We start from the raw sequence: 24277 nt of genomic DNA on the forward strand, positions 1-24277 counted from the left end.
AGTCTTCTTCTCTGGAGATATTCAAAACGCGCCTGGATGCAATCCTGTGCAATGTGCTCTAGGTGACCCTGCTTGAGCAGGGGGGTTGGACTAGATGATCTCCAGAGGTCCCTTCCAATCTCAGCGATTCTGTGATTCTGTGATTCTATGAGGCTTAACAGGGCTCTTGGATCATATGAGGAAAGCTGCACTCCAGTCTTATTACTTCTTCTAAAACACCAGTCAGTTATCTTTGAAAGGCATAGGACTGAGTAAGGATTGGTACAACTCCCATAGCAGGCACTATGGGAGAGGCACTATGTCCAGGAAACACAGAAACGTGCCTGCTTATATGGGCTACTCTGATTTGAAACACCTAGTTCAATATCACTGTTAAAGGATTAACCTTAAAGAGGTAGTGCCTAATCCTTGGGAATTAGTATTCACTTGTCCCACTCTAGGAGGGAGGGAGCCCACCTGTATTAAAGATTTCCTTAAATATGGACTCTGAATGTTGTTCCTGATCCAGAATATTTGTGCTCACATGGTGCACAAGGAATCTGCAGAAAATGGTACTTCCGAACCTCTTAGTAGGAACTGATTTTTTAAACATTCTCAAGCATCTATTTAGCTGACATATGTCTGGCAGAGATATCTCCACACCACCTCTACAGAACAGTGACACAGGAACAGAAGACCTTTATTATAGTACAAAACAGAGCAGGAAAGGATCTCTCTTTGTTTCTGTGCTGCTGCACATCCATAACAGCTATCACGCAGTGTAATACATGCTACACTTAAAATGGTAACTTAGAGAGAATTCTTCAGTCAAGCAGTGCACAGATACAGGTGTCTGTTTTGGAGGTATTTACCAGAGCAGAGCCTAAATTAGTACAGGCTGACTTAGCTTTGCTGAAGCCAGCAGAGCCATCTGATTTACACTGCTTGAATGTCTGCCTCGCTAGTTTGATTACACTTCCAACATTTGTGTTTATACATGTGGGTTCTTTTGATTTTTAACGCTTTTTGGCATCGCTAACCTCCTGTGTTTGAATAGTTAAATACCCTTCCCCCTATGTACTTAATAGTATAAGTGGCATTTGCAGGGTTTTTAAGAGCACGTGCCAAGCAAAAGCACTCTCAACACCACAAGAAAGCGAGTTCTTATGGTCTCTTGGCTGGAAATGTATGCGGGGGCCTTGCATGGTGGCACTGTAGTCTGCAAATCCTGGCACCAATTGGTTTTGCATGTGCCTAGGAATGCCTGCCCTTCCTCTGCATTCAATTTGCCTGTCTCCAGCTTTATTTAGTCAGATGTTTCTCTTGTGCATCCAGTAAAACTTGACCACAAAAATGAGTAGTAGCTGTTTATAAAATCAGCACATTGTTATGTAATCCAGATGACAGCAGAAGTGTGAAATGCTGTTAAATACTCGACTATAACCACAGCTCAGTTAGATCTAGACAGTTAGTATGTAGTGGCGTCTAGGTTTCCTGAAGAGCTGACTCTAGAAGTGGGAGGCCTGCTTTACTTTCAGGGTATAGGAAATATAGAATAGCTCCCACAGAGCTTATTCTGACTTCTTACTTGTCTTAATGAAGAATTCAGGTCTGCAGGTGTAATACAAAACATGAGGTACATTTATAACTGCAACTTCTTGTGTTCGGTAGTTGCATCTTACAGATCAACATGAGTGAGAAAGATGCTGGGAAAATAGTCGAAAATGCACTTTTTATAACACATTGGAATAAAAACAGAATCTGTAAATTGGGAAAGCAGTGTGGCCACATACAATGGATGTCAAGAATGGATATAAGAAGAACAAAAATGTTATCCTTAGCAAGTTAGCAAACAACATTCTTCTAGAACTTTCTATTAAAAAAAAACTTAATCTTCTACAAAATTCCAAAGTATTTCCCTTCAGTGAGGTAAATAACTTATACTTGCACCAATAATACAGCAGCTTTTTAACAGAAGTGTGTTTGAATAGAACTCTTAACAGAACAAAATAAAAATTTGCCGTTAAACGCTCTGACCACTGGTCTTTTAGGTCTGGTGTTCTGACCAGGAATGGCTATTACTAAAAGTATATATCCTTTCTTCTTCATAATTCAGTTTGTTTTTTCTACAGTGCTATTGGTATGGACTGGAGGAAATTTTGTTCTTTCTTTAAAAATACGTTTCCTTTACCTTAGACTACCTAGCTGAAAATATCCTTGGTTCATAAATACATTATCTGGTTAGAAACCAGCCACTGTGTGACCTAGTGAGACAGTCAAGTTTGAAAATCAAACAGAATCATTATAGTGAGAGATCTACCTACTTCTATTCTGGGATCTGCCCACAGACCCCATGAAAATGAATGGAGAGGAGTAGGGAAAGAGCTGGGTGATGGCCATGTCATCTTGCATTGCTTCCTAAAGCTGGGTGTGGGAAAAAGCCTACTACACACCATATTACCTGGTGGAAGGTGCAACCTATCGATTATCCATACCCCAGTATGAACGATGACAACCTTATTAAACTTACACTTACCACYGTTTACACCTATCACATGTTCTTATAAGTGAGATGAGACAGTTTCTGTTAATTAACTACGCACTCAAAATATACGTTCTCTTCTGCCAAAGCATTGTTGAAAGCAACAAAAGCTAAATTAAAAATATCCACATTTCTTTGTAAAACAAAGAAATACCATTAGCTTGAGCATCACACTCAGAAATGCTGGGAAATGGAATACCACTCCCAGGTTCTGTTCAGATGTAGTATTTCTTTAGTTAGGAATTCTGTATAAAACAAGGACATACTTTATAAATGAGAAAGACCTTGTGATTTGGGAGAAGAAGACTGTGGCACTCTCAGACATTATTTCATTTCCCTGTCCAAGGGTGTGGATTTCCTAGAAGCAAAACCCATTTTGTCCCTTTCTCCCCTGCCATATTCCTCTCAGTTTTGAAGATGGCTGTCAGCATGATCCAAGTACCCAGGCTCTGTCTCCAGTCTCTAGAAGTATTGCTTGGATCACCATTAGAGACAGTTGCAGTGACTTCAGTTTTACTGACAGTGAATGAATTCTTACCTGGATTTACTCAGTTTTGTTGCAGTTCTCCATAATGAAAGCCAGATATGTCAAAAACAAAATTTGTTACAGAGTCAGATCCTACAATGTGGGAGTCTCCTGCTTTTCTTTTACCTCTCCTTTCTTAGCCTGCTACCACACCATCTTTGAGTTTCTGTCAGTTCTGGGGGCTCCTCAGGTTATCACTGGAGGATTTCTGAGAAGAAAATTTCAGCTCTTTAGCTGCAATTTCCATAGTTCCCATGCATGGTGACAAATAGCTCATTTCAATCTGCAATTTCTGTCTGTTATTCCCCCTTTCCCATACAGTCTAATAGCAAGCTCACCATTTTTACAGCACAAGAACACAAGGTTTAGGTACAGATGGATCCCATTTGAAAGATACTGCTCCCATAATCATAAAGATTACAGTTTCTTTGTGTCCTCAGTAGTCATTTTCTAGGCAAGTGCTAAATAGTAAAATCTATACTGAACGAGTGCTGGGCTTTTTTACCTAAAAAAAGGAGCAAATGTTATCCACATGATAAAACAGCAAAGAAACAGCAAGATACTCCATGAACTATTAGCTAGTAGCACCAATGGGCGTATTAATATGAGAGACACTCTCTCTGGCCTTCTACAACTCTTACATAGGAGCTCAGTTTAAAGATAGCCTCTGTTACACGCAAACGATTAGCAGAGGGAGTGCTCGATGTAACTCTAGGAAAAGATTGTGTGCTCTGAAACCGGTCGGGGTCTGCAGTAGTAGATCTACCAGTGGCTGCTGACAGGGACTAGTCTGTTTGCAGCCTTTTCATGATTCTTCTTCCATTTCTGCCCATAAGAAACTTCTGCCTTCCTCTCCTTCTCCCCCATGCTGATTACTTCAGGGAGATGGAGCAACAAGGCAGGCTGAAGAGTCCTGGCCATAGGCAAATGCCGTATACCAGTTCAGCAAACATCCGATAGACCTGGTCTGGGCAGTGGGGTAAAGCCTCACCCTGTGGGCCACCCACACATGTGTTTTCTTTGGGACAGATACCCAGATACTCCTATGGTTGCTACCACCCTCAGGCCTCTGCCCTCTGCCGCACTCCTTTTTCCAGGAAGCACTTTTAGAGATAGATGGGATTAAATGTTATCTCAAATCTAATTTTGGATAAGTGCATTATCAGACTCTGTGTCATGAACAGGGGCTACTTTTACTTGAATGTTAAGAAAAAAAAAAAGATCAAATCCTTTAAAGAAGAAAGTTCTGGTGTAAAATTCCCCCCACAAATTATGAGTTAATCTTTTGAGTAAATGAGTAGATCATATTTATGAAACAGACCTTTTAAAAGTAAGAAATTAGGGACCTGCATGAATTTGTGTCACACGCTCCATTTTATGAGGTACATTTTATCATTCACAGTGCAATATGAAATAGAGAGCTCTGTTTCATCAGTTACTCATATCCAGCTGCTATGAAAATAATATGTTTGATATAATTCATTTGACATTTGATGGGTTTAAGGTTCCTCTGACAAGATATAATCAACTCATTATGGAGAAACAGAAGCCTTCCTTGTTACAAATAAATTATTCCTAGTCATGATTGAATTACCGTGTATTCAGTGAAACCGGGATGGCTGGGCTTCCAGTAGAAGTGGATATTTTATCATCAGGCCTGTGTGATAAAAGCCAACTCAAGTCACTTTATGTTTTCTCTCTTCAGTGCCCTGATTAATGAGCGGCGTTGCTTTTCTAAATGAACGAATTAGGTCTTTCCTCTCCATTTTTTCATGTTAACACTACCGTATCAAAGTATAAAATAACCTGTCTTTCCTTTTTATGCACAGAGACTGAATCAACAGCTTGGCCACTCTGTTATTTTACTTTATTTTATTAGTTTATTTTTAAACATCATATAAAGTCTTTGTGAAGTAAGACTAGCTTTATGGGTGGGGTGTGAATCGTCTGTTTTAGATCAAAATCTGTGATTTACTTAATTTTGGTGTTAATATTAAACATAGTGCATGCCCTGTCCCTCCATTACTTTGGAAGAGCAGGGCAAAGTTGTGTCATTTTACTGGTATCAAAGAGCTAAAAATGCATCACCACAGAGAGCTGAGGCAATGCAGCCATCCAGGAGTACAGACCACTGCTGAACATGCTTGGGATCAAGGACAGAGCACAGTATGCACAATCCTGCAAGTTCAGCTTCCATGATTTCAAAGGAATTTGCACATGCAAAACCTTTTAACAATTTGTGGACTGTAAAATAGATGGAAATAATGTTTCATAGTGGAGACATAAAAACAGCAATAAAAATACATCTGGGATGACAAATATGAGGAACAGACCAACACATAAGGTAGAACCCTGCAAGTGCCACCAAAAGACCAGCCTGTCTGCTTCAAAAACTTTCAATTACAACAGTGCTTGATAGACATTAGAAGAAAAAACATTTGGGCCATTTTGAAGCAAAGGCACATAAATTACCTAGCAGCTACAGACTACTTCTTTAAATTTCCAGAAATATTACCTCTCAGAGGAACCACTTATTATTTCTGCCTATCTAAAACATAAAAAGGGTTTCACATACAATCAAAAACAAGAAGAAGAGGAGACCCAAGGGCACTCTCTCCTTTGTTCTACGGAAGATCTTTATTCATCCTTAGAAGGAAAGTGACTATTTCTTTGTTCTTTGCCATCATTATAGAATGAAGTGTATCATGTGTGTCTGGTTTGCTAGCTCATAAACTAGCTATCGTATACTGTGCTTAGTTAATGTTACCACACAGGGTCACCCTAAGTCTAAACAGATCAAAGCAAACGAAAAATGAACTACTGACTTCACTGATGCTGAAGAAAGCTAGTATTGTGCAGTACACGTAAAGTCACTTTAAGTCTCACTAATTCCACATGTATCAGTCCTGTCCCTGCTCTCTATATCATCTTATTGCAGCTACAAGCAGTGCAATTCACCATGACACAGAGGGATTTAAAAATTAGCCTCCAGCAATTCCACTAAGTACTATTCACTAAAACGTGATGATCACTCACAGGAAAGTTTGCAAGATCTTGCAAACTGCCTGTTGAGATTGGATGGTAAGGTAATATACTTTCATGAGTCCCTGCTGCTTTTCCAAGTGCAGCTCTGTAACCCTTGGCAAAAGTCAGATTAATCTCATGTTGCCATGCATTTAAATCTCTTAGGTGGCTTTGAAAACCCAGCATCCAATGTCTCTGCCACACTGACAGTTTTCAGTCCACACTTTCTTTCTGAGCGTTGGCATTCTTTGCAATTTCTCAGCACTATCGCTCAAGGTAACTTCACAAGCTTTATTTGCTCTCTGTTTCCCTCTGCATTTTTCTTCTTGTTTCCTAGAGTTCTGAGTGGCATTTCTCACCTTTTTACAAATCTATTTAATATGTTTTTTGTCATGGGCTAGCTGGTTACACTTGCTCTTCTTAGAGACATGTGAAATCAAATGACAGAGGAGACTTTTATCAGCATTAATATACAAAATAATTAGCACATAAGTATAAGTACACTCAAGTATGTCAAAATATATGAAGGCCATCTATGGAGAACATAGACTTTGATATTAATGTAGCTAACTAGATTTTCTTCAGTTCACACGGTAGAACGGACAATAAGATCATGGGTTTTGTTTCTGATGTTGAGTGTTTGTGTCTGGGCTATGACAGTTGTGCCTCTCTGTCACTGAGATCTGATAACTGATTCCTGGGCTTCAAGCTCTTCTGAAGTGCAAGATTTTTCGAAATGCACATTGCATGGTTCAGTGGAGCTCATTCTTTGCTATCACATAGCAGTATTGTTCACAGATCATCTTTTGTATATCTTGCTGGTAGACGGAGGATGCCAACCATAATACAGGCAGACAAAAGTATTTCATTAAGATTAGGAAGCAGAAATCTGAATTTTTAGAGTGGTAGTTTCTGTTTTTCACACTAACTACCAGTTAGCTATGATTTAGTCATCAACCATAGACTTTGTCAGAGAAATTAAACATATTCCTGCGTAGCTGGGAGAGGGTTTGAGAGTAAGAACTTGGTGAATATCCTCTTTCCTTTGGGTGGAGGATAGGCCAGGCCTGTGGGAGGAGGGAATCAGAGTTCATGGAGAAGGAAAAAAGCAACTGCACAGGGCAGGACAGCAAAACACATGGGAGGGGTAGAATTTTTTTGCTGGTGATGGTAAAAAAGTATGTGAAAAAAAACAGGGTAAATCTAAAAGAGCAAAAGACTCCCTTCCCACCATCCTTTCTCCACTGTGATTTGCCTTTCCAGGAAAGGCTGCCGAATCTGTCGGGAAGGATGATACAATCTTGGCAGTGACTGCTGAAAACAAAGAGCATTTAAAATACGGGAGGTTAGGCTTGCTACACACACTGCTCTAGTCCATCTTCAGCTCATCTGCAGTGAGAAGAGCTGCCCAGGGTAACCCCTTCTGTTACCATGGGATTAGAAGCAACCGATTTAGTTGTGCAGTAACCGGTCAGATTGGGTGAATCTGTGTGTATTTCACAAGAAAGTGTTTTTCTCAGCTTCCTGATCTGAGTGGTCATAAACATTAATCTGTTTATCTGACAATATCTGACAAAGAATGAAAAAAGATCAAACACTAAAATTATTTGACACTGGTATTTAAACAAGAGTGATTATTTTGCAGAGTCTGAACTGCAGAAGTTTGTTGGGTTTTTTTAGGGGGGGAAAAAAAAGAAACAAAGCAAAGCAAGCCTGGTAGATTGGTATAGATTTTAACTACTTCTTGCTAAAATCTATTGCATAGACAACCTGATGCCAACAGCAAAGCTATTTCCTCTGATCAGCAATAAAAAAATGATTAGGGATTGGCAAATGGATTCAATAAGATAATTTAAACAATCATTACTTTATAAATGATGTTTTAACTGTCCTCAATAACTGTAGAATATGATTAGCTTAGTGCCCTTCAATCAAGGCTAACTCTGGTTTCCCCACTTGAGAATCCTGAGTAGATTTTTTCTTAAATCAAAAATTACTTTACCAAGAATTATTGAGCTTCACATTCCCATTTCCTGATTAAGCTCTCAGTGTGGAAATAGGTTATGATTGAAATTGTAGATGTGGTTAAATTTTTAAAATTCCAGTTTGAGAAAAAAATAATTGAAACAATTCAAATTCATAGATCTGAATTCTGTGTGAGGAAATATTAAAACCCTCTGCAGACCAAAACTGTAATGAGTGAGAGGGACTATACAACATGAATGGCTTGAGGTGGTTGAGTAAAGAACAATACAAGTACGGGGGCCTACAAAATGAAATTATTGCCTAGCCCTTTTAAGACACATTTTTTTAAACAGAGAATATAGTTCAATTGTTGAACATCTTCACAATGATATTCTGCATGACAAATGCACAAATGAATTCAAAACTCCATTCGATTTATAGAAGAAAAGTCATGCAAGAGCTACGAAACACAAAGATACAATCTCTGGTTTGGGATGTCTTTAAGGCACAGACTTCAGAAGGGAAGTTCGTAGGAGGAATACCACTGGATATTTTTTTCTCAGTTAAGCATTTGCTTCTAGGTCTTCCCCGAGACAGGACAGTGGGCTAAGAAACTTTGACCTAAACAAATACACTTGTTTAGATCTTCTTGTTGAAGTTAATGTCACAAAGGACTATTCAACCACCTCCTCCAACCTCCCATGTACCCTTTAGTATTCCACTGACTTACCTTCCTATACACACAGAGCTTGTCTTTGGGTGCACCGCTTTCACCTAGTACATCAGCCAGCCTTGGTCTGCAGACCTCAGGGAGAAAAGAGTCCAAAAGTTTTCTTAATAGCAAGCAGAGGATCTCCCTTGCTGAGAAACATTTGTCACCTACATTACCCTTTGTCTGCCTTTGACTCCCATGCCTTAGGTAAACCTGGTTATGTCTTTTTGTCAAGAGCAAAAAGGATTTTTACACCTTGCATTTACTCCTAAAGAAAGTGTGTTTTGTCAGACTCTTACTCTGAAAATTAAATGTTGCTTTTTTGTTTGCTGGTGTTAGAATAAGCTTCTTGCTAGGGGCTGTGACAAACGTTATAACATATAGCATAGACTAAGCTCAGTTCTTCTGCTGAGTGGCAGGAGGAAAGAGTGCAGGACTTGAGGTAACTGTGAAGGGCCAAATTTTGGAGTTCTTATTCAGGCAAATAGCTTTGATTACAAAGAATGGATTTCAGAGTGAGATTTAGCAGTTTTTTACACCTGTCTCGTAACTCTGTACCTTGTTCCTTGTCCAAATAAGGACAGAACAGCATACAAACAAAGCTCTTCGCATTTTGCTCCTTGTCCAACACTTTTCATCACCTGATGATGACTGATTTATATCATACATCTTCTGGCACAGGCATTGCAATGGCTTGTTTGTGCCTCCTAATAGCAGTGAGACTGGAATCTTCTTTTTCTTTGAAGAATAGTTTTTGGTGAAATTGACACTTTTTCCAAAACATTTCAATCTCAATGAAAAGTCCTCTGGGAAAATCTATAAAGTAAAAGACAGGAAAGAAAAAAATCTTTCAGGGTTTGTTTCCATTTGGGAAAAGCCTGAGATTTGTCTTAAGATTTTTAGTTTCCATTTGGAACTTCTTTCATTCCATTTTATATTACTTAATTACAGCCTCTTATTGTAATGACAGATTACATTATTTTAACTTTATTTCAGAATCCCTAGGGAATTGTTCTTTCTATTTAAATATTCGTCCTCTAGATCAAACTACCTCCCTTTTTATTAAATTGTCGCAAACTCCACATAGAACACAAACAGAGGCAACATGTGAAAAAAAATTTGTTTCTACTTTGAAGAATCATCATTAAATAGAAGTTTTCTGTAGTGATGTTATAATAAATAAAATGAACATCAATAACATTAATAACGTCTGAAAAAATCTAAATGTAAAATATTGTGCAATGAAAACAAGCTTATCTGATTAACTGTCACTAAAATGTTTTGAAACTGAATAAAAACACATCTCATCATGAAAGAATTTCTTCAAAAAGCTGGAAATTCCAGTTTTTCACCAACTTCATTTTATAAGCTATTACCCAGTATCTTGTGGATTAATCCATTACACATCTAAATCTCCTAACTGACACAGAACTTATTTAAAACATAACTCTGAGGGATAGGCTTATGAGACACATCTCATTTCTGAGATGGGCCCAGTGGGACAGCAATTAAGCAATTGTCTTCCCAGCCAGTTCAATAATAGCAAATAAATGCTTGAAAATCTACCAAAACATTACTTTAACATATTTTAGTGTTGTTTATTAATAAATAAAATTGTCAATTACATTTTGCTTCTGCTCCTCAGGCATTCCAAGAAGTACCTACATAACGTCTGGAGCCTAGCTTTTATAAATGCCTTCCTCAGGCAGAAAGATATAAATTTTTCTGTGTCATGGGAAGCATTGTGAACTATTTCAGAAAAAAATGAGATATTTTAAGTCTTGCCCTGTATTTATTATTTTTGTTGTTGTTATTTGGGGATGTAAGTGGAGTCTTAGTAAGTCTTGTGTACACCCTCGAGTCCCCTGAGGAACTTGACAGGAGAATTCATGGTGCTTCCATCAATAGCAATATCCCCAGATCATCCAGGATTACAGTTAAAGCAGCCTGGAGACTTCTTTGGCTGGTTGATGTTGGGTCACCTTGATCTGTAGGGACAATTTCTCTGATCAAATCATTTTGCTTTCCTCCATGTCCATTTTCTCCCTCTAACTATGACTTTTTAGGCATTCACCCTCTCACCAAGAACAGCTGGGGAACTGCCCAGGAGGACAAATCTGTTGGCTTAATATCCCTTTGTGCTGCTGCCAGGGTGTGACGTAGAGCTGGGCACAGCATGTACACTGTGGTATTGTGCTGTTGGAGCAGGCACAGCTGCAAAACTACTTTCCAACCATTTGCTTTTGATATTTATTTGTTTCTTGTCTGGCTCCTGAAGAAGGAGAGCATAGTTCTGTGGACTGTCCAGAATTTTTCTACTGGGAGAAAAAAAAAAGATATTACCACCAAGGGAGGGAGACAGACAAAAGATTTTACTGTTATCTTTGTCCTTATGTTCTGTGCCCCACAGCAGTAATAGTTGAGAAAGGCAGAAAGAAATACTTTGGTTACTTAATTTGATGCCAGTGAAATACAATTTTTTGCTCTTAGTTTTGTTTTTTTCAGGATCTGTTTTCTTTGCAGATATATTGAAAAATAACTCACTGTTTGGGAAAGTCCCCATCAGGAGACTTTCCCAATAAAATCAGTGAATTTTCCATCCTATTTAAAAAAGTAGCATTTAACTCTTCCAAAGAATAATGAGAATGGCAGCTCCACAGATAATTTTCAAGAAGTATTGGGAAAATGGCACCATTTAACTTGCTGGCACGTCTAATCTAGAATTGTGTCACTTTGGTTATTGAAACATATTATAAAACTGGTAAGTGCAACTGGAGAAAAACCCRGGCTTTCAAAGAGAACCATTCCAGCATCTTTGGAGTTAATTGTGTGAATTTCCCAAAGGCTTTTCTCACAGACATTATACCCTGTGTGCCTGGTGTGACCAGCCAAAGAGCTGCTTATTGATCCAGGAGCCTCATTACAACTTGTACAATGTGAACTTAGCATCAACGGTCATGCCATTAGTGTAATTATCTTATTTCATTAGTGATAATGCCATTTTGCATTACAGTATATTGGCTCACTTAAAAAGTAATGAAGATTTGCAATCAGCGGCTATATCTGTTAACTTCAGCRCATGCCTCTGAACTTGTCCTTGGTCGTGCTAAGCCCCAGGATCTGCTCTGTGCAGGGACACTGAAACCCGTGTGTGGTTTTGCGGGTGGCAACCATCACTTTCAGGATGGTGTGATGCTGTTTGAATTCACATAAGGCACTGACGGTCACATCCAGCCTCCTGGAGCCTATCAGAGGACTGTACACCTGGGATTTGGACCCCGAACAGTAATTTCTTTGCTGTTAATATGCCACTAACTGCAGGCCAGGACCCACTGAGGAAGTCATTTTGCTGCCATCATCATGGGTTTTTGTAAGGACCTGGCTTTTCACAATGTGACATGTTTCATTTCATACCAGATAAATTGCTGCTGAGTAGAATGCGAACATTGGAGACTGCAAAGCCCAGAAAGTAATGTATTTATATAATATCTTTAATGGGATATTCCATGGGAATATCTTCCTCTTCTTCCTTTAACCAACTGACTTTGAGTAGAGGAAGATGGGAATTCCTACAGAGACTAGCAAAACCAGTCCTCTGCTTGAGGGCARAAACACTAACTGAGGCTATGCCTGTGGTGTTTCACTGCAGGCCAGTTGAACTGGTGGCTGGATCCTGAGGCGTTTTTTAATCTCAGTAGGTTAACCTTCTTCCCAGTCAATCCGAGGGTGGCAGACATTTCCTACTCCTTGCTGGCCTCCTTGTTTGTCCTTCCATCAGTGAGTTCAGCAAGGAAGCAATGGAGCAATCTCTGGGATATCTCCATCTCTCTTACCTCTGCTCTCCAAGCATTTAGTCAATGAGCAGAACGTCCTCTTAGAGGAGATGCTTTTGCAATGGTGAGCCATCATCAGAGACCTGCAGCACTTGGGCTTCCAATCCCAATTGAGAAAGCACACTGAGGTTTGATCTGGAGATTGACAAATGTTTGACTACATCAAATACATTTTCATCCATTAGCTTCATCCTCATCCACTTTAAACACTTGACAAGCTGACCAATGTTTTTCAGCAGAGCAAAAAGCTGAAGTTAATTGTTTACTAAATTGGAAACCATGTTGAAAAGAAAAGAAGAAAACCAGAATGACAACTTAAAACTCCTGCTATTACTCTCTTATCTTTGCTGTCAGTTATGACAACACTTTGCAGTCCTTCTGTTTGACAGATGAGAATCAACTCTTCTTAACTTCACCTCAGAGAAAAAGTCTTTCAGAGTGGACAAAACCTGGGTCCGCTTTTGCAGTTACACACAAATGCAATTATAATTCACTTGCACAATTTTGTGCAAGTGAATATTCACAGCAGTCCCTGTGCTTCCTATTTTTATTCTTTCTGACTAGCTAGTTTTAATGGAATCTGCTGCCTCAGTTCTTCTGATTCATTCTCACTCTTTATGACAAGATGAATAAAATATTGTTTCAGATAGATTACTTATTTCTGACCAGCCTTTGGTAATACTCTGACACTGGTTTGTTGTATTGTTTCGCTGGGCACTTCTTCTTCAAGGATTACCATAAAAAACACAGTTAATAGACTTGAGTGTCTCAGTTTGCTCATTTGGTCAGTCTTAGATATTTGCCATGTCATGTAAGGGATAAGCGATTTCTCATCTTCTGTGTGAGCCCAGAGTTCCATCTTGTCCAGTGTCCAAGAGTGTTAAGACTAGATTTTTCAGAAACAAATACAAGCAGCTTTATCATATTTAATTACTAAACCACATGCAATTGCGAAGCCAGTCTGAGGCTGGAACAATATTTACTAGTTGAATAAGACTTGAAAGATACTTTTTATCCTAGAAGAACTGTGGATCATCTTCATAGTCACAAACACACTGAATTCTGCTCTTTGCCCTCGAAACTCTTGCCACTGTGATAGACAAATACAACCCTTATACATAAAAAAGAAACTGAGAGGCTCAGAAATGGAAAAGAATTTATGAAAATGAATATGCAATAAATGTATTCAAAGTGTTAATAAATTGAACAAGGATGACTAAGGACTTACCACTGTAATAGTATTCAAAATTAACCTTAAGCCATTTCATGATAACTTGGAATCAATGAACATCATCATCGTACTGTAAGAGCATGGATGTCAGTGATGAACTTGCCTTAGCTGTCTGTGGTACAGGCCTTTAATGTAGATGGATGCTGTTCTTTCCCAGCAGAAGGGTGCAATAAACTCACCTTCTAACTCCTTGACTCCAGGATACAAATGAGAGAAACATTCAAAACATTCACAGTGAAACATAAAATAAAAAAATACGAACATTTAAACTTTTTACTTATTCAGAATTGTTGCCTTATCATGTTCTCACTGCACAATGAAAATGTCTTCACTGTGAAAACAAGTGAAGAGAACATTAGAAATTATCACACTTTTGACATATATAGACAAACACACTCATGCCATGGTCTCAATTCTGCACAGACAGTCGATCATTTCATTCTGTATGATATTTAAGTCTAGACAATATCAGAGCACTAGCAAACACACTGTCAGAAACAATCTTGCATAGTCAAAGTGATGGATTAGCAGATTTCATCACTCTTTTCTAACGCTGTGATTTTATGAACTGTGCACTGTGTTTTTTGATTTGATGTTATGAAAGATGGGCTTGATAAATGCCTTGTTTGTGTGTACTTATTTTTGCACTGCAGTTATAGCTGGAACATGGATGGCATGATCACTTTAGAGCACACGTGAAGATAGCACTGCTGAGGGTAGCTCTAACAGTATGATATATATGCAAAGTGCCTCATTTTGGGGGGGAAACAGCTGTTCATTTCAAGATCAATCTCAGGTATCAAGAGTGTGAATTACTACTTTCTAATCTCCTCAGTCATGCTCCTGAGTTGTAAAAGCAAAGGCTTTATTGTAGAATTGCTCCTAGAAAACCATCTAATACTTATCCGATCTTTGAAATGGATACAAACTCACCATATCCTTGGGAGCAGCAGGTAGAGGTCACACACTGAAATTGCTTGCTAGCACACATAACCAGATATCGCCGGCGATTTCTGACTTAAAGATATTTATAATGACTACCTAAATCCTACTGAACCATCAAAACTGTGTAAAATATTATGGGTTAGAATCTGAGCAGGATCTTATTGCACATAGCCCTGCTGAAATTAATACTGCACATTACAAGATCACGATACTTTTCTGCAAGTCCTTTTCTGTATGTTTTTACACATTTTACTGCATCTTTGCCTCTAGGACTCCACTCTATTCAAAGCATAGAGTCAGGCGTCTACAGAAAATGGATCAAACCAAGAACCTTCCTTTGGTACTTTGAATATCCCCCTGAGGAGCCTTTCCCCCTGGGGGACAATAGGAGTGGTGTGATGTGGATATTTCACTAAGCGTCTTGCAAAGACTTTGTCTTGCGTGCCAGGAACACCTACTCCAAAGTGCAGCTAGTGCATTGTAAATCCATACCCTGGCTCTCCTATGCTACCTTCTCTCAAGAGCTGGCATAACGTTTCTCAGAAGAGGAGGTGAAGCTGAATTTCGCTGCCACAAGCCTGTAGGCTGGGACCAGGCCAGAAGGCAAAGCAGAGGCCGGGAGAGCCAAGCTTGCTGTTCCATGGCCCCTACAGGGCATGGCACGGCTGAAGGGGCTGAGACTGAGAGGAATCATCCCAGACTTTGCATACCACACAGATGCCCGTGCTTCAGGCATCCTTGCTTCTCCCAGATGTATTATCAGCCTGGCTTTTCTGCCTCCTGGTAAGTGTCTTAAGGACAGGGTTTCGTGCCAGTCCTGTGTGCCAGAATGCTTCCCTTCAAAGCCTGCAGAGAGGGTGACTATATCCTTCTGTTTTATTAAAACCCATTCAAAGACAGCGGAAGAAGTATTCCAATGAATCAGTGTAGCTGTGGCCGGAATCACCTCGGTGGTGATGAGTGTCCCTTCGTTGCGGTTGTTTCACTGATTGGGAAGAGGCTATTGCTGGGAGAAAAGGATTCACCTAACTAAAGGCTCATGATGTTGACTTTTGCTCAGTTAGGGCAAAAGAGATTTGATTAACAGGGAGTGCAGACATCCAATGAGAAAGAGAGAGAGAGGAAAAAAAAGGGACTAATAGAGATAAAAATACAATACAAAACATGCAAGAAACATGTCAGCAGACTTTGATGTCCTCCTTCAGGGAAGCTTGGTCGGTTTGGACAGACAGCGCACCAGGGAGAATGGGAAGTTTGCTTCTGAATATCTCTCTCTTGTGGGCAAATTATCTAAAATCTGTGTAAATAACAAAAGGAGGGGGCATGGTGGAAAGCGCAAAGTGGGGCAAGACAAACAAAACAAAGGGCCAGATAAGAAATTATTAGCTCACACTTCAAGGAGATTTGTGGGAGTGCTCTTCCCCTGAACAAAAAGTACACAGAGACTCTCTTTTTATTGTCCAGAGTTTCCAAGATTTCTGAGCAAACAGCCACGGGTAGTTCGACATCCTAATTATAGCTTGCTCACCATAGAGTTCTGAAGTGTTGCTGAGTTCCCTGGCACAACAGCTGTTTGAACCTACTTCCCAGAAGTCTTGGGCTCCATGCCACAGTAATGCACTTGATTTATGTCAGACTTTTAACAGGGGATCTAGGGGAGACTTAATTGTGCAGCTGATGATGGTTGCTTCCTCAGACGCAGGAGTCGAGAGCAACCGTTGTCCTGTTCTTTCCCATAGGTGTCTGGGCAAGGGCCCTGGAGTCAGCTGTTCCCTCAAGTGCTCTCTGGGGGGTGCCAAAACTGTCTCCATGTGGGACGAAGAGCTATTTCTTCCTTCTGCTAGCTCGCTTGACAACGTGCTAGACTTGTTAAAAAGGATTTCTTTTTTATTAGGTTACTGGAGGGTTTAAGGCTGCTAAGCACAGACCTCAAAAAGAAGAAGAGAAAAAAAAAAGAAAAAAGAAGTAGAAGCCCTGGGCCAAAACACCTCACAGCTCCCTGGGGTGTGAGCCCCTGGATTCAGTCCATGGCGTTACTCTACATTAGTGGCAGAGGGATTAAGAACAGTGAGTTTTGGCCCTGCTTACACTGCAACCCCTGTATTTTCTGCATGCCACAGAGCCAATCTATTGAAAAGGTTTACAGCTCTGATGGAGCTGGTCTGGGCAGCCTTTCTCACTTTAGTGTATGGAGTAACCCTTATGTTTCCACTGCGTGAAGATTATTTGTTTCTAGGAGGCATGGAAACATGTTCGACAAATAGTGCAGGCAAATCACACAGCTTAAAACTTTCTTGGCTGGAAGCTCCGTAGTGGGACTGTAACCGATCATAGCTTCTAAATATTCTAAGAAGGCTCAACAATCCTTAATCCAGCTTCATAAATAAAAGCTGATCGTTATTTGCCAGTAAATAAAATTGATTTTAAAGTCGTGACTATCAGACTTCTAGCATCCACGCCTAATTTACGAATACAATGTGGGCTAAATGCTTCTCTGCAAAGGTGAGGGACGTGCATAGAATAAGTATCTAAAATGTGAATGAACTGTGATTGCAAAGTGCCATCAATCTCAAGGCTAAGTGCTCTTGTGAGTTAAGCACTGTTCAATTGCACTCCACAACTGGTGGTGGAAAATGGAGTGATGATGTAAGAAGAGGAAAACAGATAAAACTTCTTGGCAGTGGCTGTGTAGTGGAGCTCAGAAGTATGAGCTGGTCATGATAGGCAGTGAAAAGGCGAGAGGCCAGGAGGGTCAAATGTATGTTTTTCTCTCTCAGCAGTGGACACCAGCAATATCTGCAGTGGAAAGAACAGGGCACAAGGACTAATGGCTGGATTTTTAAAGTCATGGCTAACTTTGGATGCCTACCTGGGCATCCAACATGATTTGGAGAAGGCAAATATTAAGTGCTGGTTGGAAAACCAAACCAAAATAAGCTGTCTAAACCTGGACAAGTATCCTGTGAAATCGCAATGCAGCTGGCAACAATCTGCCCTTGCACAGGGAAGTCTTCTGGTGTCCTTGTCTCCAGTCTCATACAAATACAACATGCAGGGTTGGGCCAGCTATATAATATGGATTCGTTCATAAAACTGTCACCCTGAGAGATTCTCTCTAATGAGTGAGAAGGTATAACTACAGGGCGATTCATTTCACCTATACTAGATTTTTGTCCTTAGAATGGGATTTACTCAAAACCCCCCCCCACCTTTCCCCATCTTCTTAAGCATTACAAGCAGAAAGGAAAAGGTTAAATCAGAATATACCTCTATAATTAACTCAAAATCTTTAATTCAATGATAAATGTATGCATGTATTAGAGACACAGATAGTTTTTATGTCCCTGAATGATACTAAAAATCATCACTGGCATCTCCATCACCAGGCAAAGGCTATGCCCATTACTCTGCTCTGAAAATGAGTATTGAAATACAGACAAGAGCACTTAATTTCAGTAACCCAATGCAAACAACATAATAAATGAACACAAATAAAGTAATGTAAAAGGACAGCATTTGAATGAAAACCAGAAGGTAATTTTCTGGACTTTCCATAATCACACAACTGCTAAATAGTAAAATGAAGTGGAACCATGTAGGAATTATTCTAGATTACTTTAAATGATTATAAATCAAATTATTAATAGGATATTACATTATCATCTTTGCATATAATGACAGCTTTTCAAATGTCTCTGAAGCATCAAGTATTGGCTACTGTCGAAGGGGAAAAAAATAGACCTATGACTATTGGACTGTTTCAGTATGAAATTTCCTTTCTAGAAATTTTTGACTGAGTATCTTGAAACATTAATTTAGAATCATACAGCTGAACATCCTTAAAATAAAAATCAACAGAGCCAAGATAATCCAAAGGATGGTACATAGAAAACAAAAATCCTTTTCAGTAGGTATTCCACCCAACTTTAACATAGGTCTTGGCCTATGTCTAAAAAAAATTGTTACTGACTTGAAATGCTTCAATATGGTTCAGTATGGTGAACGTACTATGAAATGCGTTTTAAGGGTGTTAGCGGTTGACCTTTGGCATTTACAGAGAATGAATATTTTTCTTCTGACAGATCAACCTTTTGTTAGTGGATTTTTGTTCCCAGGAAGTTGATGAAACACAGCTTTGGCACCTTTTATCACCATTTGGTCCATACAAACATTTTAGTAATGCCCTGCGACTACTCGTATCAGAAGTAACCTTGGTACATGGCAATTGATGGAGATTTTCTGTCAAGTCTGACCAATTTCCTTTAGTTCTTCTTAAGTTCTTCTGTAACTGGACACTTGCCTTTAATCACAGCTAAATTTCATCTAGGAGAGATTATTTACACCTGCAAAAGGTAAAGGCTAGATAAGAACTTCTGCAGGAATCTGTACTGGCTTTTGCATGTTATTTAATGCATGGGGTGCTGGGATCAAGTGGAGATATAGTCAAAGAAATGGTGGAGCATTTGAGCTCTTTTACAGTTAAGTTCTCACTCTTTAAAAAGTGAAAAAACCAAAATACTTTTTCTGATTTATTCAATCTGATGCACAAGAGAGAAAAATATTTAAATCAGAGCTTCAGTCATCCAAGTTCTGAATCCTATGAATAGCGATTTATTCACATTAATTCAGTGAAACCATCAGTTTCAAAGAGATCACTTACATGACTCCACATTTGGAGGATCAGGCCTTATTTATGTAATAGTTTGAAGAGTGAGAAAACTAAGAACTGTCTTTTCTAATATTCTCTTCCTGTGTAATTTATTTACATTTTTATAAACATTGATTAGCACAGATGTTCCTAATAAGATTTTCACATCTGATGTGAATACATTTTTCTAATATTTTGCCCTTGTGAAGCTAAAAAAGAATAAAATAGATTCCCTACCCCCCAAATTTCCTTAAAAAAAAGAAAAAGAAAAAAGAGAGGTTTTATTTATCATAGAGTTATTGAAAAAAGAATGAAAGAAAAGAAAAGATGTTTGTGGGTAGATCTTGAGCCTGTTTTTTGGCTGAACTACCCTTAAGTCAGAAACAAAGACGTAACTCCAGAAACCAAATCTTAATCAACACATGTATAGCATTACTTTACCAACTTATTTTCATTATGTATGAGATGGAATAAATATTAATACTAACCCTGGGCAAGAGACTTTAAAATCATTTCAAAATTCATGGTATAAATAAGCACAGTGACAATGAGCTCATTGTCTAGCCTAAAGTATCTTTTAAGAAGCCAACTTAATCAGGAAATGCTAGCAGGCTTTTCAACAAAGGAACAGTTCAAGGACTACTAGTGGAGCACTATGAATTTCTCTACTACACAGATGCTGGCTTATTACAACAGTTCCCTCTGTAACTGGGCTCTAGTGAAYATATGGGAGAATGATCAATGGTTCTAGTTTCAATTGTCTACTTATAGGGTTAAAAATTAATGTAAGCATTTAAAAATAGCATACAAATAAATTACTTTTACTTCCTCAGCAGTATTAAATCACTAATTGTCTTTTTTTTTTTTTCCCCCCTGTTCATTGTGTCAGTTAGGATCGAGGAAAAAGACTGCAGGGAAATTATGCATCTTGGTTTTTATTTCTAGAAGAGAAGAGGAGTACATTTTACATTGTAAAAGACCATTTTCTACAACTAAGAACTTATCAGAAGTCTGGCTCAGTTCAGAACTTTGAGCTTTTATTTCTGAGGAGCAGACAGTATAACTTTTTATAATGACCACTACTCAGATTATTAGCTTTTCTTAGGAAACATCTGCTTAATTGCTAAATATCTGATACACATGGGAACAGTTTTAATTGGAAAGACAGAGGAAGTCCTATTTCAGAACAAATCATTGTCCGATTGTTTTGCTACTCATTTGGGAAGACCAAATAAGACCAAGATAAGATGAGGTCTGAACCATGGTCTGTCAGCTCATACAAAGACTTCAGGATATTCTGGGAAAGTCCTTCTCAATTACTTTTCCAGTTTGAACTTGCTTTGGAGGTCTTCAGAAAGGCCTAAGTTGCTCACTGGCTTAAAAGGAAACATGAGGGCTTGTCTGAGGATGAATAGACTGAGTTCCCCAGGACAGGCAGACTAAAATGTCCATGTACCTGAGGCTAAGTGAGGTGTCCTGAGAGTCACTGCCTAGCTCAGACTTGGTGCTCAGGGTCTTTAGCAGAAGGCTGAGGCTCTGTGTCCTGCCCTGGTGGAATATCATGAGCAACAGTAAGCAGTAGTTTTGATCCAAACATCCCTCCACCACTTTATTACACCAGTGTTTAAGGCATGTTTTGAGAAAATGGAAATTATAGTCTGTGTCTACTTTTTGTCTATAATAGGCAGAAATCCCTTCAAGGAGTAGAAGGAAATAAACCAGGTTCTCCTACATCCAAGGAAGATGTTCTAACTGCTGAGCTAATGAATGAAAAAGGACAGCACTTCATCACCACATATTTTATGGATCTGATTAAAGAAAGAAAAAAAACATATTGGTGTATTAAAACTAAATAGTTTGACCTTTTTGTGATATTGCAAGCCTGAAAGCTGTGGACTGCAGTTCCCCCCATACACAGGCACACATGCACAGAACAAAACTTTCACTTGAAAAACCCGAATCTCCAAAGGCTGAATCTACAAAGTGGACAAGATCAGATAATTCCAATAGTTACTTCAGGATAAAATGCTTCTCCACTTTTGACTCCTCTGTCATCTTATGATGTGGATAAATGAGACTTATTTTCTTTCTAAATAGGTTTGAGGTTACTGAGGAAAACTGCTTTCAGAAAAGGGAAAAAAACCTTAGTACCATTGCCAGTTAACTTCCATACTGAACCCTTTAAAGGATCCATGTAATGAACTAACTATAAAGCTAGGAGAAAAATATTCCTTGCCTTCTAGACACAGATCACCTTATAGCAGAATCTGACACGAATAATCTCTGGTCAACAGATGCATCATTCCGAATAAYGGAAAACAGGGATATTCACAGAGTCATAATCACAGAACCTTTTAACTAGTCTCCTCGGACTCACTGTTAGCAAAAAAAAAAAAAAAAAAGCTTTCTACGTTGCCCTCTGAAAGATTCTGCTCTGTAGTAATAGCATTCAGATCCTGGGAAACATGCTATTCAGTTTACATACTTGGATCATATACCTTAAGTTAGATTGTGAGAGTATCTCCAGGATGTCCAGGAATGACATAATATGCCATTTTAAGATCAATAAGTAAGCAAAGTCAAGCCATACAATGAAGTGACAGTTCTAACAGGGTACTAGACAATGTACCTTCATCACAAAACTTATTTATATTGAAAAAAAAAGACATGTCTTTACGGATTTCAGATAATCCATTTAGATTAATGAGAATTAAGATGGACAATAGATTTGCTGACTCTTTGGTCTGGCACTTGTTTCATACACTGGAGAAGAGACTTGCCACCCTCCCTGGACTTGCAGAGCACTGGTTTAATAGCAGGCTTAACTGACTAATTGTAAATCCCCATGTTGTTCTTGCTGCAGTCTTGCCAGGCTGTCATGGTCTGCATGGCCAGGAGACAGTGGTGATGTTACAACATTGAGACCTACATGCAATTTAGAGTAGGCATGAGCCTGCTGACTTCAGGAAAGAGAAAGATGGCTTAACACTTATTTGTGGAGGAGCTTCAAATCAATGTCTGTATTTTTTATTTGAAGTATTATGCTGTTCCACAGTGTTCAGCTCTGAGTCACACATGTGTAAGGCTGAAATTTAGTTTGGTTTAGTTTTACTGCGACACAGTTTTCACAGCAATAGTTTGAAATTCTAACTCAAAAACTGATGATTAGAGATGTTCACTGAACTATAACATTTTATAAACATCATTGTACTTAAAGTGCCTCAGGAATCCAACAGGCTTCCAGGCATGTTAAATGGAGTGAACAAATAACTTAATTATGCAACTTGGGACAAAAGCAAATTTACATCACCTGATTTTAAACAAAGAGAGAAAGAATATTTAAAATTTGAAAAGGACTCAAGATCTAGGCTTCAAATTTTAGAATTACAACTGTTTTAAAATGTCTGTTTCTTCAAAAAGTACATTACTGGTTGTCTTAACGAAAGAGTATAAGATTAACCCTCTGTTCACATTTGAATGCAATTTTTCATGTTAGGGGAATGTAGGGTCCTGCTTCTCAAGAAGAATGTAGAACCTAAATAAATCGGTTATTTTGATCCCTTCACATTGCATGTTTGATTTATATTCATGTCATCCTCTCTCTTTATATTTATTATAATATTTTCAATACTTTCAGTTACCATTGCTGGCTACTGTCCTTGGCTTGGTACCTGAAATAATTTTGTATCTAACTGCTAAAACATTGACAGGAAATCTTTACAACATTAGTCATAATAAATAATTGTGCATAGTGTTGTAACTGCTGGCCTCTGAAGATCTCAAAGCACTTTAAAAATGCTAATTAGGCTTCATAATTGGGCCCTGTGTGAGGCAGCAAAAGTTACCTCATACACTGCTTTACACTGAAAGTTTACCAGTGTTTCATCCCAGCTGGTATGAGAATCTCAGGTAAAGGGAGGACCAAAACAGTGGACCTTGTGATCTTACTAACTGTTGTAAAAAGAACTGGGATAGATATTTTTTTTTCCTCAAAATGAGCCATTCCTTGCAGTTAGAGATGTTTAAGATCTTAGATCATGGCAAAAATACATGTGACTCTTGTAAGACAGCAATGCTACTACAACCATCGGGGAGAAACTAGAACGGAGAGGGTGTACAAAAGTATTTTTATACTATTCCCAGTAAAAGCCAGTTGTCAGATGTCAATCCTTCAGAGCACCACATGGTTAAAGAAGATGGTCAGGAATCAAGGGGCTCAAGGAAGACCTACATAAGCTTCTACACCAACAACCATGAAAGGAAGGTGATTAGAAGCTGAAATACCACATGGATGTCTTCCTCCTTCTCAAATAAATGTGAGAGGTTAGGACTGTTATGCTAAAAGCCTTCACACCAGCATAGGCTAGGCCCACAGCGGATATTTTTTAAGGCACTAGTAATTTTGGAGGTCTCTGTTTTGGGAAACATCAAGGTGCAGTTTGGTTTCTTGATGACCTCTGAAAAGATCCTTGAAAGTATCCCAAATTAGACCTTAATACTATAACCATATTCTAAATTAAATGTTTCTACAAACATTTTCTGGCATTGGAGAGGCAGCTCATATTGGGAATGGTTCCTCACCAGTGCTAAGTCCCAACTGTATCTAGAGTTGTTTGGGGAAATGCCAGCTTGTCCAGGTCAAAACTGTTCAGCAGTTCATAGGATGGAGAGTCAGTGCTGGAGAATGTTTCCTGGCACTTTTTAGTTTGTCAATATAGATGTAACCCCAGATACTGAGGAATCCAAAATCACTGCTCTCTTCTGAGAAACCTCAGTGCATCCACTAATTGTGTGTGGTGCACGGACTTATTATGACATCCTTATGCCTCCACTGTGAGGATAAAATACTGTACAGCTAGGCAGATTCAAGGT

This window comes from Apteryx rowi, unplaced genomic scaffold (assembly GCF_003343035.1).
Source record: "Apteryx rowi isolate R43461 unplaced genomic scaffold, aptRow1 scaffold_112, whole genome shotgun sequence".
In the NCBI taxonomy this organism is placed as follows: Eukaryota; Metazoa; Chordata; class Aves; order Apterygiformes; family Apterygidae; genus Apteryx; species Apteryx rowi.